A 13,410-nucleotide genomic window follows, 5' to 3' on the forward strand; every position below is an offset into this window, starting at 1 on the left:
GAAAAAGCGTAGGTACTATGAAATTATTTCTTTATTCTTCAACGATTCAAGTAGCCCTTATTGGAATACTTTTAAATATAACTTCTCATTGATCCCAACTCGCTGGTTACTGTTGGTAGGCCACCTCATAGTTTATTGTAGCCTACCCACTGTAGCATCTATTATTTGTTTAGGCTGCGCATCTCTAGGAATGCAATCTCTTTGGAAATGGCTCATTCATATCTTCCATAGTTCTGTAGGTATTCAGAACCTCTAAATCTTGGAGATGGCATAATATAGACTAGTATAGTCTATAGACTTGTATAGTAGGGCAAAATATTTGGGTCCGGTTGTAGAAAAATCTGTTGAATTGATTAAATGTCACGAGAACTAATCAGAAAATACTTTTCCTAAAAAAACTTCTCTTATTGGTTCTTGAGACATTTAATCACGATTAAAATTCAACTAGCTTTTGTACAACCGAGCCTTAGAGTTCTAAAAAAACCCCTGGAACTGTAGTATAGCCTATATGAAATACCTTGCATTACCTTCTTCTTCGCCAATAGCAGCAAGCCCGGATGGTTTGCGTGAAGAGTTTTAATTTATTACTTTCACATTACAACTATTGAAATGGCAGCATGGAAAACAAGGCCTAAAAAGTCGTCCAGAAAATATTCCTGAATGGAATAAAATGGCTTTTTGCTAACTAACACTTCAGTCTTGAGTTGAATGCTAGTATTTTCAACCTCATCAAATCCTCTGGTAGGCTATTGAAGATACGCAAGACCACTGCAGGAAATGCATCATGGGTCTTTGTCAAACGGCAGTATGGCACATCCATAAGACCTCGACTTCTAGTGTTGTAACCATGTAAGTCACTCCTTGTGTTGAACTTTCCGAGATTTGCTCGCACAAACATGGCACACAAATATATATATGTGATGACTGTAGATGGTTATTACTCCTGTGGACTGGAAGACAGGTCTGCAATGATCCAGCAAGTCACTGAAGGAAATAATACGGATGGCCCTCTTTTGCAAATTGAACACATCTCCAAATGCAGAAGCGTGACCCCCCACCCCCACAGCAGCAGTCCACAGCACAGCATGCTAAGGGAAAGAGCATGGTAAACCACCAGCAAGTAGGCCCTGCCACAGAGAAGATAGAGAATCTTCTACTTTGTGGCCCTGTTAGAATCTTCTACTTTGTGGCCCTGCTCACCAACTGAGTCAACTTCCTAAGCAAATATTTGTTTATAGATCTGCTTCTGTTCTATTATTTCATTAAGCGTACAATAATCTTATCCTTCTCCCACCCCCACTGGCGAACAAGATTCTTAAGTCATTGGGTCTTTATTTACCGTTTATTATATTAGTTGAGTATTGTAAGGTCTAAACTTTAATGTGATTTTTGTAAATGTATGTATGTGTATCAAAAATTTGAATTTGAAATAGGTGACTCGTGACATACAGCCTCTGTATTAACAGACGCTCTCAATATGCCACTCTATGTTAGAGCCAATGTAATGGGCTTCAAATCACGTTACTTAGTAGCTCAAAATAAAGTCGTTACCTTTAAGAAGCTTCTCGTACAAGGATGGCGGGTTCGCAGTGGACTGTAACAGCGGTTTTCTCGTTCGGGTAGGCGGTAGCACGTTATTGTAATAAGAAATCACTTGCACTGGCTGGGGGAAAACATGGGCCCATGTCGCAGCGAAGAGGTCGTACATTTATAAGTTCTTTCAAAGGGAGGAAAAATTGGTAGCGTTAGTGCACGTTTTAGAACAAGCCATCTTGACAAAGCGGAAACGGGCGAAGTAGTAGTGGGGAGTGGAACAAGCCGAGAGAGAGAGCAGTGCCATCTACAATGGGCTTGGCGATATCATTGCGGCTGATGGCAGTGGCATGTTAGATGGCCATGGGTGAGCGCGGTTGATTCAAAACACACAGCCAACTTACCGACAGATATAAGAGGGAAACTGCCGAAGTTATATTGGCGGTAACACTCTATGATATGAGTGTTATAAGGTTATTGGATAAACATTATTATTATATTATCGATTGGGACGCTCTCAATAAATTGGAATAAATTTATAAAAAGGAAAATGAATCTGCTCATTAAATTTGTGTTATACGTTTACATAATAATATTGTTCAAGTTATAATAATGTTCCATTAATAAAGATTATTATTATTATAAGGGAAGCATGATATTGAATCTTGATATTGAACATTGATATTGCTATCTTTGTCTATGGAGCAGATAGTAGTTCTATTCTACAGTTGTAGCCTAGGCTAGGCCTCTCTATATACTACGGTACCGGTACATTGGGGTTAATATTGGGGTACATTGGGGTATATTTGATTGATATTGGTGTTGCTATCTTTGTCTATCATTAGACAATGCAGATAGCGCTATGCTTTTCAAGTTCCACAACGTTGCCAGATCGTTTTTTAACAATGTAGGAATATAATTAATCAATCAATAGAATATTCAATTTTCAATTATGAATCTTTATTATTAAATCATTGAAATAGGCCTATATATTTTCTCAATGAATAAAATATAATTGATTATTTGAAACAAAAAAGAACAGTTGATATTAGATCATAATACCGAAATCAGGTTTCTTTATAGAAGGCAGTGGCAGAGCAAAAAATCTAAGCAACACTGTCCTTCTCTGTCTGTCTTCTCCGCAGTCTGGTGACCGGGGAATCCTCAGATTCTATCTTTCTCCACTGCCATTATAACATGAAACTCACTATAGCTTCTCAACAACTTTGTCAGATTGCTTTTTAACAATGTAGAAATAGGCATAGACCCGATTAATTAACAAAAGATTTAATATCATTTATGAAAATGTATTATTAAATATCAGATACCAGTATCAGATATCTTCTATATAGAAGGCAGTGGCAAGGCAAAGAATCGGCAACGCTATGTTGTATCCTTTTCCACTAACATTATAATATGGAAATCACTATAGGAGTCGGTTCAATAAAATCAATATTCAAATTAAATTTATTAACACACTTATTAAAGTTAAATTAGTGAAACAGCTACTCTCTATTCCAGGAACTTTTGCTTTTTATTAACTTAGTGAATCGGTGTAAACGGGTAGCCTTCTATAATAGTTGTCTATAATCGTAAAAATATACCATTGCCGTCAAGTTGTCTCCCCGACTACTTGACACCTACTGGACCAAAGGTGCCAACTAGTCATGACTGTAAACGACTTCTTGACACCTCGCACCCTCGCGTCAGGGTGTCCCCCCAACTAGTTGTCACCTCCTTAGAAAGGAGACAAGTAGACGGGGATGGCTCACGTCTACATGACACCTTGCATGCTGGCGTGAAGGTGTCACCCTGACTACTTGTCACCTACAGAGTTGGCACAACTTACAACCCCGCGGCGTAGGGAGGAGGGATCAAACAATTTTTATCACTGGTTATGATGTAGAATTGAATTCTAAGCCTTTTTGGTTCAGTAATATTCTCCCGTCAAACGCACGATTCGGGAGATATTCGCCGTCTTTGCTATTTTTAGGACAAATTTTTTCGAGTAGGTTGAAAACAGAAAAAAATGAATAATAAGCCTTTTTGATGACTGAACCAGATGTAGAACACAATTTCTAAACACATTTTGTTCAGTTATATTTTCCCGTTAGACACACCGTTTACGAGTAAATTGAGTCTAATGCTAGGACAGTCAAATTTTCATCCATCAATGATATGGCAGATGAAGCTTGATGTATGGTTATCAACTAAGGTACCTATTACATGAAGTCTGGTAATTGATATGAGGATAATAATTAACCGAAGCGAAGCTGAGGTCTTAGTTTCGACTCGATCGGCTTTTGTCTGTTTGTTTGTTTGTACCGCAGCTATTGTCCGATTTGGATGGATGGATTGTTATTGTCCGATTTTTGAGTGTAGTTTATCACACCGTGAGACCCAGGTTCAAATTTTGTTCCAACCAGATTTTTTTTGCAGACGATACTAATAATAATTGTTATTTTTATCTTATTCTAATAATATATCATTATAAAATTATCATTATGACTATAGTGGTTTTTTCACTTACCGTTTATTATTATTATTACATTTTGGTGGGATTATATTGTCATGTTGAGCTTTGTTTGATTTATGTATATGTACTTATGAGTGTGGAATATATAAATTTGAATATAGAATAATTAAATTATCTTATTATTATTAAATTGATTTATCAATTAATTAGATATATTATTTTTAAAAAATCTTCAATATTAATACATGAATAACTATATTATCTATCTTACAGATAACTCAACTATTTTAGTTGTGGACAATTTTTATAATCATAAAAATTAATCAACTAATAGATCAACAACTATTTTAGTTGTAGACAATATTAAATATTGTCTAAATTATATTAATATATGTTAAATTTTACCATCATAGACATTCCTTTAATCTTCAACTTCTTTTATTCATAACTATCATATTATTTTATTTAATTTTTAACTGAGTTTTCAGTTTATCAGGTACAATAATTATTGTATTGTATGCATTTTTGTCCCCTCGACTATAGTGAGGTCCACGTTATAATGACAGTATTTAATAAACTTTGATGTTGCTATCCTTGTCTATCATTCGACAAAGCAGTTAGTACTATCCTTTTCTAGCTCCGCAACGATGCCAAAACTGTTTTTGACAATGTACCGTACAAATATAATTAATCAAGGCAGAAAAACGGCAACGCTGTTCTTCTATCTTTATCCACTGACATTATAACGTGGACCTTACTATAGTTGTCACCTCCACAGTAAGGAGACAAGTAGACGGGTAAAGCTCATGTCTACTACTTGTCCACTAAAACCGGTTTTACTAATTTAAAAAACCAATTAGAAGTAACTCTAAAAACGTCTGAGGAAGAAAGGTTAGGGATGGTAGAAGAAATTAAATCTTTGGAACTGATTATAAAATTACAAGATGAAGACCATAAAAAAGAAATACTAAATCTAAAAAATCAATGTAGTCTAATGTCGGAGGAAATAAAGAAACTAAAATCTAAATTTGATAATACTAAATGTATGATAGAACCTCCGTCCAAATGCAAAAAAATAGAATCTAACCTAAATGATGGGAAATGCTCTGAAAATGGTCGAAATAAAACGTACAGTGAGGTTTTGAAGACAGCAACCAAAAATATAGCTGAGGGAAATAAAGATAGGAAAGGGAGAGTTCTGCTACTGACGTCCAGTCATGGACGTGATTGCAGTGATCTCCTTGATAAAAGATGAAAAATAAATTTGATGTCCAATGTTTTTTCAAGCCAAGTGCATCAATTAATGCAGTTGTAGAGTCAGCTAGGGAACAAACTAAAGACTTGATGAAAATGACTATCTAATTGTACTGGGTGGCTCAAATAATATAAATGAACCTAACTTGAATCATCTTCCTCAAGTAACAGAAAAAATCAAGGAAATTGTGCCACTCAGCAAAAAAACAAACTTAATAATAAGTACTATTCCTAATAGGTTTGATAGGCCAGAATTAAATGAAGCAATCAATTCGACAAACAAATCAATCCATAATACAATCAACAGCCTAAAAAATAAGAATTCTAAACAACTGGGGATTTGTTTTCTAAATGAAAGGCTGAAAAGACATAACTTCACTAATCATGGGTTGCATCTAAATCGATCTGGCAAAGTAATCTTTTGTAATAGATTGGCAGAGCTGATTGAAAGCCGTTTGCAATCCTCTGGTTTAAAAACAGTCAAAAAAACAAATAACGATTTTTTAGTAAATTGGCTCAAAACAGGGAAAGGGAAATAGCTACAAATGCTAGAGATAGAGTAGCACAAGATGGTAAGGTTTTAGTATTTATCATCAAAATATTCAGTATCTTCGCAACAAAATTGACAGATTAGAAGTATTTCTTAAACAGGAGGATCCTGACATTGTTATTTTCACAGAGCATGGCTTAAAAATAAAGGAAATAAATCAAGTTAGGATTCCAGGCTATTCACTGAGATCAGAATTTTGTAGAATAGCTCATAGAAGTGGTGGTGTATGTATATTCACTAGCAATGCTAAACATACCCAAACTTATGAACTGGATTTTGTTAAGAGATTTTCTGTTGAGATGGATTTAGAGGTGACGGGACTAAGGTTAAAAATTGATGATCGATTTGAGGTAGCAGTGTTAGGTATCTATAGGTCACCAAATGGAGACTGGCAAAAATTTTGTGAGCTGCTCCATACACTTTTGGAAATTACAACCGCTCGTTTCACAAATGTTATAGTAGTAGGAGATTTCAATACCGATTTTGCCAGGCAGGATAAAATGACAGAGGATATTAGAGATATTATTAATATGAATAATTTAGAAATTAAGGTCCACGAATATACAAGAGTAACTCGAACTTCACAGACAATTATTGATAATATCCTCACAAATATAGAAGGTTGTAATGTCAGGTTAGGTAGCTCAGATCTATCAGATCATAACTATCAAATTTTAGATGTTAAGTTGCAGGGCCAGAATCCAAGCAGAAAAAAAACTTTTGTGAAAGAAATTCAGCAATATGAGCTAGGAAATATAAATTGTTTGAAGCAGGAACTGCTTCAAGAAAATTGGAGTAGTGTTTATAACAGTTGTAACCTAAATTACAAATATAAGCAATTCATTGATACTCTAAGATTTCACATTAGTGTATGCTGTCCAATAAAAAAAGTCAAAGTAAAAAGTAAATTGAACAAAGTAGATGAATGGATAACTGAAGATATTCTTACTCAAAGAAATATTGTTAGGGAAGCTTATGAGGAATTTAAATTAGTGAGGGATGTTCCGAGTGAAGTCAAATACAAATGTCTAAAGAAAAACTATGCAAAAGAAGTGAGGAAAGCTAAGTGTAAGAAAACAGCTGAAATATTAACAACTAGTACCAATTTTAACTCTGCTGTTTGGGAGGTAATTAATAGAAATAGGAGAGCAGCTCAAAAAGATACAGTTACTAATGTCCCTAGGATAATCGATGAACATGGAAATTATATGGATGATAGTATAGACATTTGTAACTTTTTCAATAAGTATTATCAACAGGTTGCATATAATCTCCAAAAGTCACTGAACACTAATACTTATAATACAACTACATTAAATGCTGAGCCAATTGAAAAGGTATTTAAATTTCATCCATTATCAAGAGATGAGTTGTCAAGAATAATAAAAAATTGAATAACAAAAAACAGTAGGATTGGATGGGGTCTCAAGCAAAATTTTAAAAGAATGTGAAAATGAATTACTGGACCCTTTATTGCATCTCCTTAATACTTCACTAGAGCAGGGTATTTTCCCTGATGATCTGAAACAAGGAAAAATTTTGCCAATTTTCAAGAGCGGTGATTCTGAAAGAGTTGAAAATTATAGACCCATTAGTATTCTAAATGTAATAAGTAAAATTTTTGAAAGAGTAGTTTTAAATAGGCTATTGATGCACCTGGAAGAAATTAATTTCATATGTGATGAACAGCATGGGTTCCAGAAAGGGAAATCTACTAAGACTGCAATAGTATCCCTTGTTGAAAGACTAATAGATATAATAGATTCAGGTGAGAAGGCAGCCGCAATATTTCTTGATTTATCCAAAGCTTTTGATTGTGTGAACCATAGAATATTATTGGAAATACTAAAAACTGTAGGTGTGAATGGTATAGAACTAAAATGGTTTGAATCATATCTCATAGGTAGAAACCAGTGTGTTGAGCTTACCAAGGTGGATGGGAATGAAATAGTAAAAATTAAATCTCAAAAACTGGAGGTCCAGGCTGGAGTACCTCAAGGCTCAATTCTGGGTCCCTTACTGTTTCTGTTGTATGTGAACCAATTACCAAAAGAGTTAAAAGATCACAGAGCTCTGTTGTTTGCTGATGACACATCGCTTATCTTTAACAATTATTTATTAGATAGTCTAGAAATAAATGCTTTTACTGGAGTACAGTCAATTGTCCAATTCTTGAAGCAAAGGCAATTAACAATAAATAGTAAGAAATGTCAATTCCTACAATTCAAAAGTAAATATAATTCAGTAGAGGATAGAGAAATAAATGTGTTTGTAGAGGAAAATGAATTAGACCAAGAAGAGAAAGTAGCATTCTTGGGAATTTTATTGGACAGGAAATTAACATGGCATCCTTACATTGAGAGGATATGTAATAAGATATCATCTGGGGTATTTGTCCTGCGGCAGCTTGCTAGGCTGAATGATAAAAAACTACTGTTAACTGCTTACCATGGACTTATACTATCTCATATTAGGTATGCTATTTTAGTATGGGGTAATTCATCTCAACAAAATATGGACAGGGTGTTTAAGATTCAAAAGAAGGCACTCAGATGTATAGAGAAAGTGAATAGGTTAGACTCTTGTAGGCCTTTATTTAAAAAGCTTGGTCTATTAACTGTGCCATCTTTGTATGTATATGAAGTTGTAATGCATGTGAAAACGAGTGGTGTGATCCAGAATTCAGATGTTCATGAGTATAATACGCGAAACAGAGCAGATTATCATATAATGGGTCACAATAGTAGGTTATTTGAACAAAAACCAGATTATATTGGTAGGAAATTTTATAACAAGCTACCTCAAATCTTGAAAAGTAATGATGATTTGAAGATTTTCAAAAAACAATTAAAAAATATTTAGTTGATAGAGCTTTTTATAGGTGAATTATTCTTCGAATTAACTCGTTTGTTCTATTCTTCAATTGTGATTCAATTATTCATGATTGCTTCGCATATTACTCTGATAAACTTTGTCAAAAATTACAACCTCGTGTAGGCTTCAATTGCCATTCTTCTACAATTGGCTTCACCTCGTGAAACTCAAACTTTCAAGTTCATCATCTCTACCGTTTGGAAATCAATCTAAAATTTCCACAACTTGAAGATCGGATTATTCATTTGGAATTCTACTTGCTCCTGCCTACATTTCCACTGGGGGATTCGCCTGCTGTGGTAGACGTTTCCATTCTTGTCATCGCATGGCCAGATCACATCATCGCTTGCTGATGTCCTGTTCCTGTGGGTATTGCGGAGTCATTGCCTGTCTGCCTGGCTGCATCTCCTCTTCAAAATTTTATTCAGGTTACGTAAATCGTTCTATTCAATTTTCATTTACGTATGTATCATAATTGATTTATTAATGTCTATCTTGACATTCAATTCTGAGGCCACTGACGCCTACTTATTGTTTTATTAATGTCTATCTTGACATTCAATTCACTGAGGCCACTGACGCCTACTTATTGTTTTATTAATGTCTATCTTGACATTCAATTCACTGAGGCCACTGACGCCTACTTATTGTTTTATTAATGTCTATCTTGACATTCAATTCACTAAGGCCACCGACGCCTATTAATTCATTGGATTTGACAGCTACCCTTGGCTTCACAAGTGATTTTCTGAGGCCACTGACGCCTATTAATTCATTGGATTTGACAGCTACCCTTGGCTTTACAAGTGATTCACTAAGGCCACCGACGCCTATTAATTCATTGTATTTAACAGCTTCCCTTGGCTTTACAAGTGATTTTTTGAGGCCACTGACGCCTATATAATTGTATTCAATAGTAACAACTAGTTCATTGGATTTGACAGCTAACCTTGGCTTTACAAGTGATTCACTAAGGCCACTGACGCCTAATTATCGTTCGATTGATGTCTATCTTGACATTCAAATCACTGAAGGCCTATGCCGCATATATTTTTATGTATTTTACTTGTTGAGCATTTTTTACAGCTTATTGTCATTTTTTAATCATTAAGATTGAACCTTACAGCAATAACTTTCATTATAGCACTCATTTATACTCATTTCAGGTATCATTAATATTACCTTTTCGTTTATTGTCAGACTTCAATGGTCATTAATGTCATTGACCTAATCTCATTTAAATTTTGTATTTCTCTAACGTTTTATCATGTTGTAATTATCCAAGATATTTGACTCAACCTACTTACAATTGTTTTTGTATGTGGCCATCTGCCTATTATTATTTTATTGATCCCAAGATATTTGACTCAATCCACTTACAATTGTTTTTGTATGTGGCCATCTGCCTATTATTATTTTATTGATCCCAAGATATTTGACTCAATCTACTTACAATTGTTTTTGTATGTGGCCATCTGCCTATTATTTTATTGATCCCAAGATATTTGACTCAATCTACTTACAATTGTTTTTGTATGTGGCCATCTGCCTATTATTATCTTATTATTATTAAATCTTATGTTGTTGATTCATTTAGTCTTTTATTGGCGTACTTACCACACTTTAAGCTATCAGTATTTTTATGCACAGAATTCAAAGATTTATTTGTGGGTATTAATACCAACAATCATTCACAGTCCACTGCCCTGACCTTGGATTCTGTCATAAAAATTGGTCCTCCGGCCCATTCATTTTTGACCCAGTGTCTACCTAGGATATTGTTAATTGGGGACCAAGTGTATAAAAATTGGTCCTCCAGCCCGTCATTTTTGACCCAGTGTTCACCTAGGATTATTGTTAATTGTGGACCAATTGGATAAAAATTGGTCCTCCTGCCCGTCATCTTTGACCCAGTTTACCTAGGATAATTGTTAATTTTTATTACCCATTTCTTGGTCCATTGAACCTTAGGGTTTCAGTGACCGTGTGCCTAATAGTCTAGCTTGACGCCAATGATTAGGTCCCACTCTAGAGTATATTTTATTTCATTGTACCTTTGTATGTTTATATTGTTTAATATTAAGCATTCACACACTTGTTTCAAATTTTCAGTACTGGCTGCAACTCAAAGCACGCTGCGACGTGTATGCACCAGCTATCAACTATCTTGTACCCTGAGAGACTGAACCGCACTGAACTGGTCACAGACGGCTATTGCACATTGAGAAAACAACACACGGCATACCACACCGCCTTGCGAGCTCGCTACTTGACTCGCCGCACAGCAAGCTTGATACAACTTGCCTCAAACGCACAGGCGTGCCTCTCTGCGTACTGGACCAGCGCCCAAAGTTGCTTATTGGCGCAGCAATCGCATTGCTACAGTGCAGCATCGTTTCGTTCACTCAGGTTTTTCTGTTAGTTTTTAAGCATGTCCGATCATGAGGAAGATTCACTTCCTGAGCCTTCTGCTCTTTTCAATGCAAGAGACAATTCACACCAGGAAATAGATTGGTTCATAACCAGCTATAACGATTATGTTGTGGACACTGAAGCCACTTATTATCAATTATTGACTGTCAAAAACGAACTAGGTTCACTTAGAATTAAGTATGATAAAATTCATGAACAGCTATGGAATTCAGAGTTGCAAGCAAAAGACACTTCAACTCATTTTGAGATACTTAATAAGTTTATCTCCATTACCTCTAAGGCAAACGCTGCATTAACCGCTTTTGAAAGCAGACAACGCAACAATGAGGCCACTGCTGGTGCTTCCCAGCAGCCAACATCTCAAAACTCACATTTGGCAAATTTTCAGTTGCCTCAGATTCCGCTTCCATGCTCCAATGGGGAGCTTTCAAAATGGCAAGCATTCTCAAGTGCTTTTACCAATATTATTGGTAATCAAGATAATATTAATGACTCATTGAAATTTTTCTATCTTCGTCAATCACTCAGTGGTGAAGCTCTTGCTAGAGTGGAACACATTGAAGCTGACGAAAATGGTTTTCAGCTTGCATGGAACCTCTTAAGGGAGAGGTATGACAATAAGAGATTAATTGCTGCCAGGCACGTCACGGCAATTGAATCTCCGCCCACCATAAAGCGTAACTGTCCGCAATCATTACGGGCATTCATTGACTTTTGCAAGTCCCACATTACCGCGCTCGAAGCGCTTCAACTTGGAGTCCAAATCAAGGACTTATTGTACATGCACAAAATGTTGTTGCAGTTGGATACTGCTACTGTTCGAGAATGGGAAAAGAGTGTTGGTATACACGACATTCCCACCATTGATAAATTTTGGAATTTTTTGGAATCACAATGCAAAATCATGGAAGCTGTTGCTTCAAGCTCAGCTAACCATCATCAAGGAAATGTACAGCAAAGTACATCCAACTCGGTTGGTGCTCATAGCAAGCCGAAGTTCAACCAAAATCAATCGAATTTTCAAGCTAGGATGCAGGTTACTACCTCTTCTATGTCACCTTGTAGTTTTTGTAATTCTGTTGGTCATTTTCCAAATCGTTGTAATGAATTATTGAAGTTGCAGGTTACTGATCGTTGGAATGCTGTCCATGACAAAAGGTTATGTTATAATTGCCTCAAGCCTTTTGCACCCAATCATGTTTGTTCGGACAAATCGTGTACACTTTGTGGCAAGAGTCACCACACTGTTCTTCACAGGTCGTATCCTCAATCACGAGACACTCAGCCTACTTCTAAGGATAAGGTAACTTCAAATGTTATTCATTCTCAATCTTTTGCTCCCTTCAAGGGTAAGAATGCTGTTTTGAATTCTGTCATGGTTCAGAATGCGGAAACAACTAAGCAAGCTGTTTCTCTTGCAGAACAGCCTCAGAAGAACTCTCATGTCACAATGAACTCCACTTCGTCTCTGTGTTTGCAACAGCAATCAACTGTCGCCTTGTTACCTACTGCCGAAGTTTTGGTTCAATCTTCTAGTGGGGAATTTATTAAAGCAACCGCGCTTTTAGATTCTTGCTCTGATTGTAATTTGATGTCAACTAGGTTGGCTGAAAAATTGTCACTTGCTGCTTTGTATTCTGACACTTTGATTCATAGTGTAGGTGAGAATAAGACCAAATCATCTATTTCTCATTCAGTTTGCTTGTCTTCATCTGATCGTTCGTGGTCGGTTGAAGAAAATTGTATTGTAGTTGATAGCATATCATCTAATGTTCCTAGGGTGAACATCGATCTTTCCAAAATTTCAATTCCTGTTGAACTCAAATTAGCGGATCCATTGTTTGATCAATCTAAACCTGTAGATTTGTTACTTGGTGCTGGCATATTCGCATCAATACTTCAGCCTGGTAAATTGTATTTAGCTCAAAATGCTCCCATTCTTCAGAAAACCAGTCTAGGTTGGGTCATATTTGGCTCTTGTAAAGCTATTCGTCCTATTGCAGCACCTCGTTCGTGCCTCCCCGCTTCACCTGTGGCCGCTCCCCGTAGTGTCATGTCGAATTTTCTGACTTCAAATGATGTCTCTCATCAGTTAAAGAAATCAGTTCAGGAAAACAGTTCTCAATCAGTTCAGGTATCAGCTACCACTTCTTCTCATAATGATGTTATTTCAGGTATAATCAATAGTTGCTCCACCTATCACAAAATCGTTCGTACAACAGCATATGTTCTACGGTTCATTCATAATAATTGTAGGAAACAAAATTCACTCACTCTGCGCTTTGGTCAA

Source organism: Nilaparvata lugens, chromosome 3 (genome assembly GCF_014356525.2).
Source record: "Nilaparvata lugens isolate BPH chromosome 3, ASM1435652v1, whole genome shotgun sequence".
In the NCBI taxonomy this organism is placed as follows: Eukaryota; Metazoa; Arthropoda; class Insecta; order Hemiptera; family Delphacidae; genus Nilaparvata; species Nilaparvata lugens.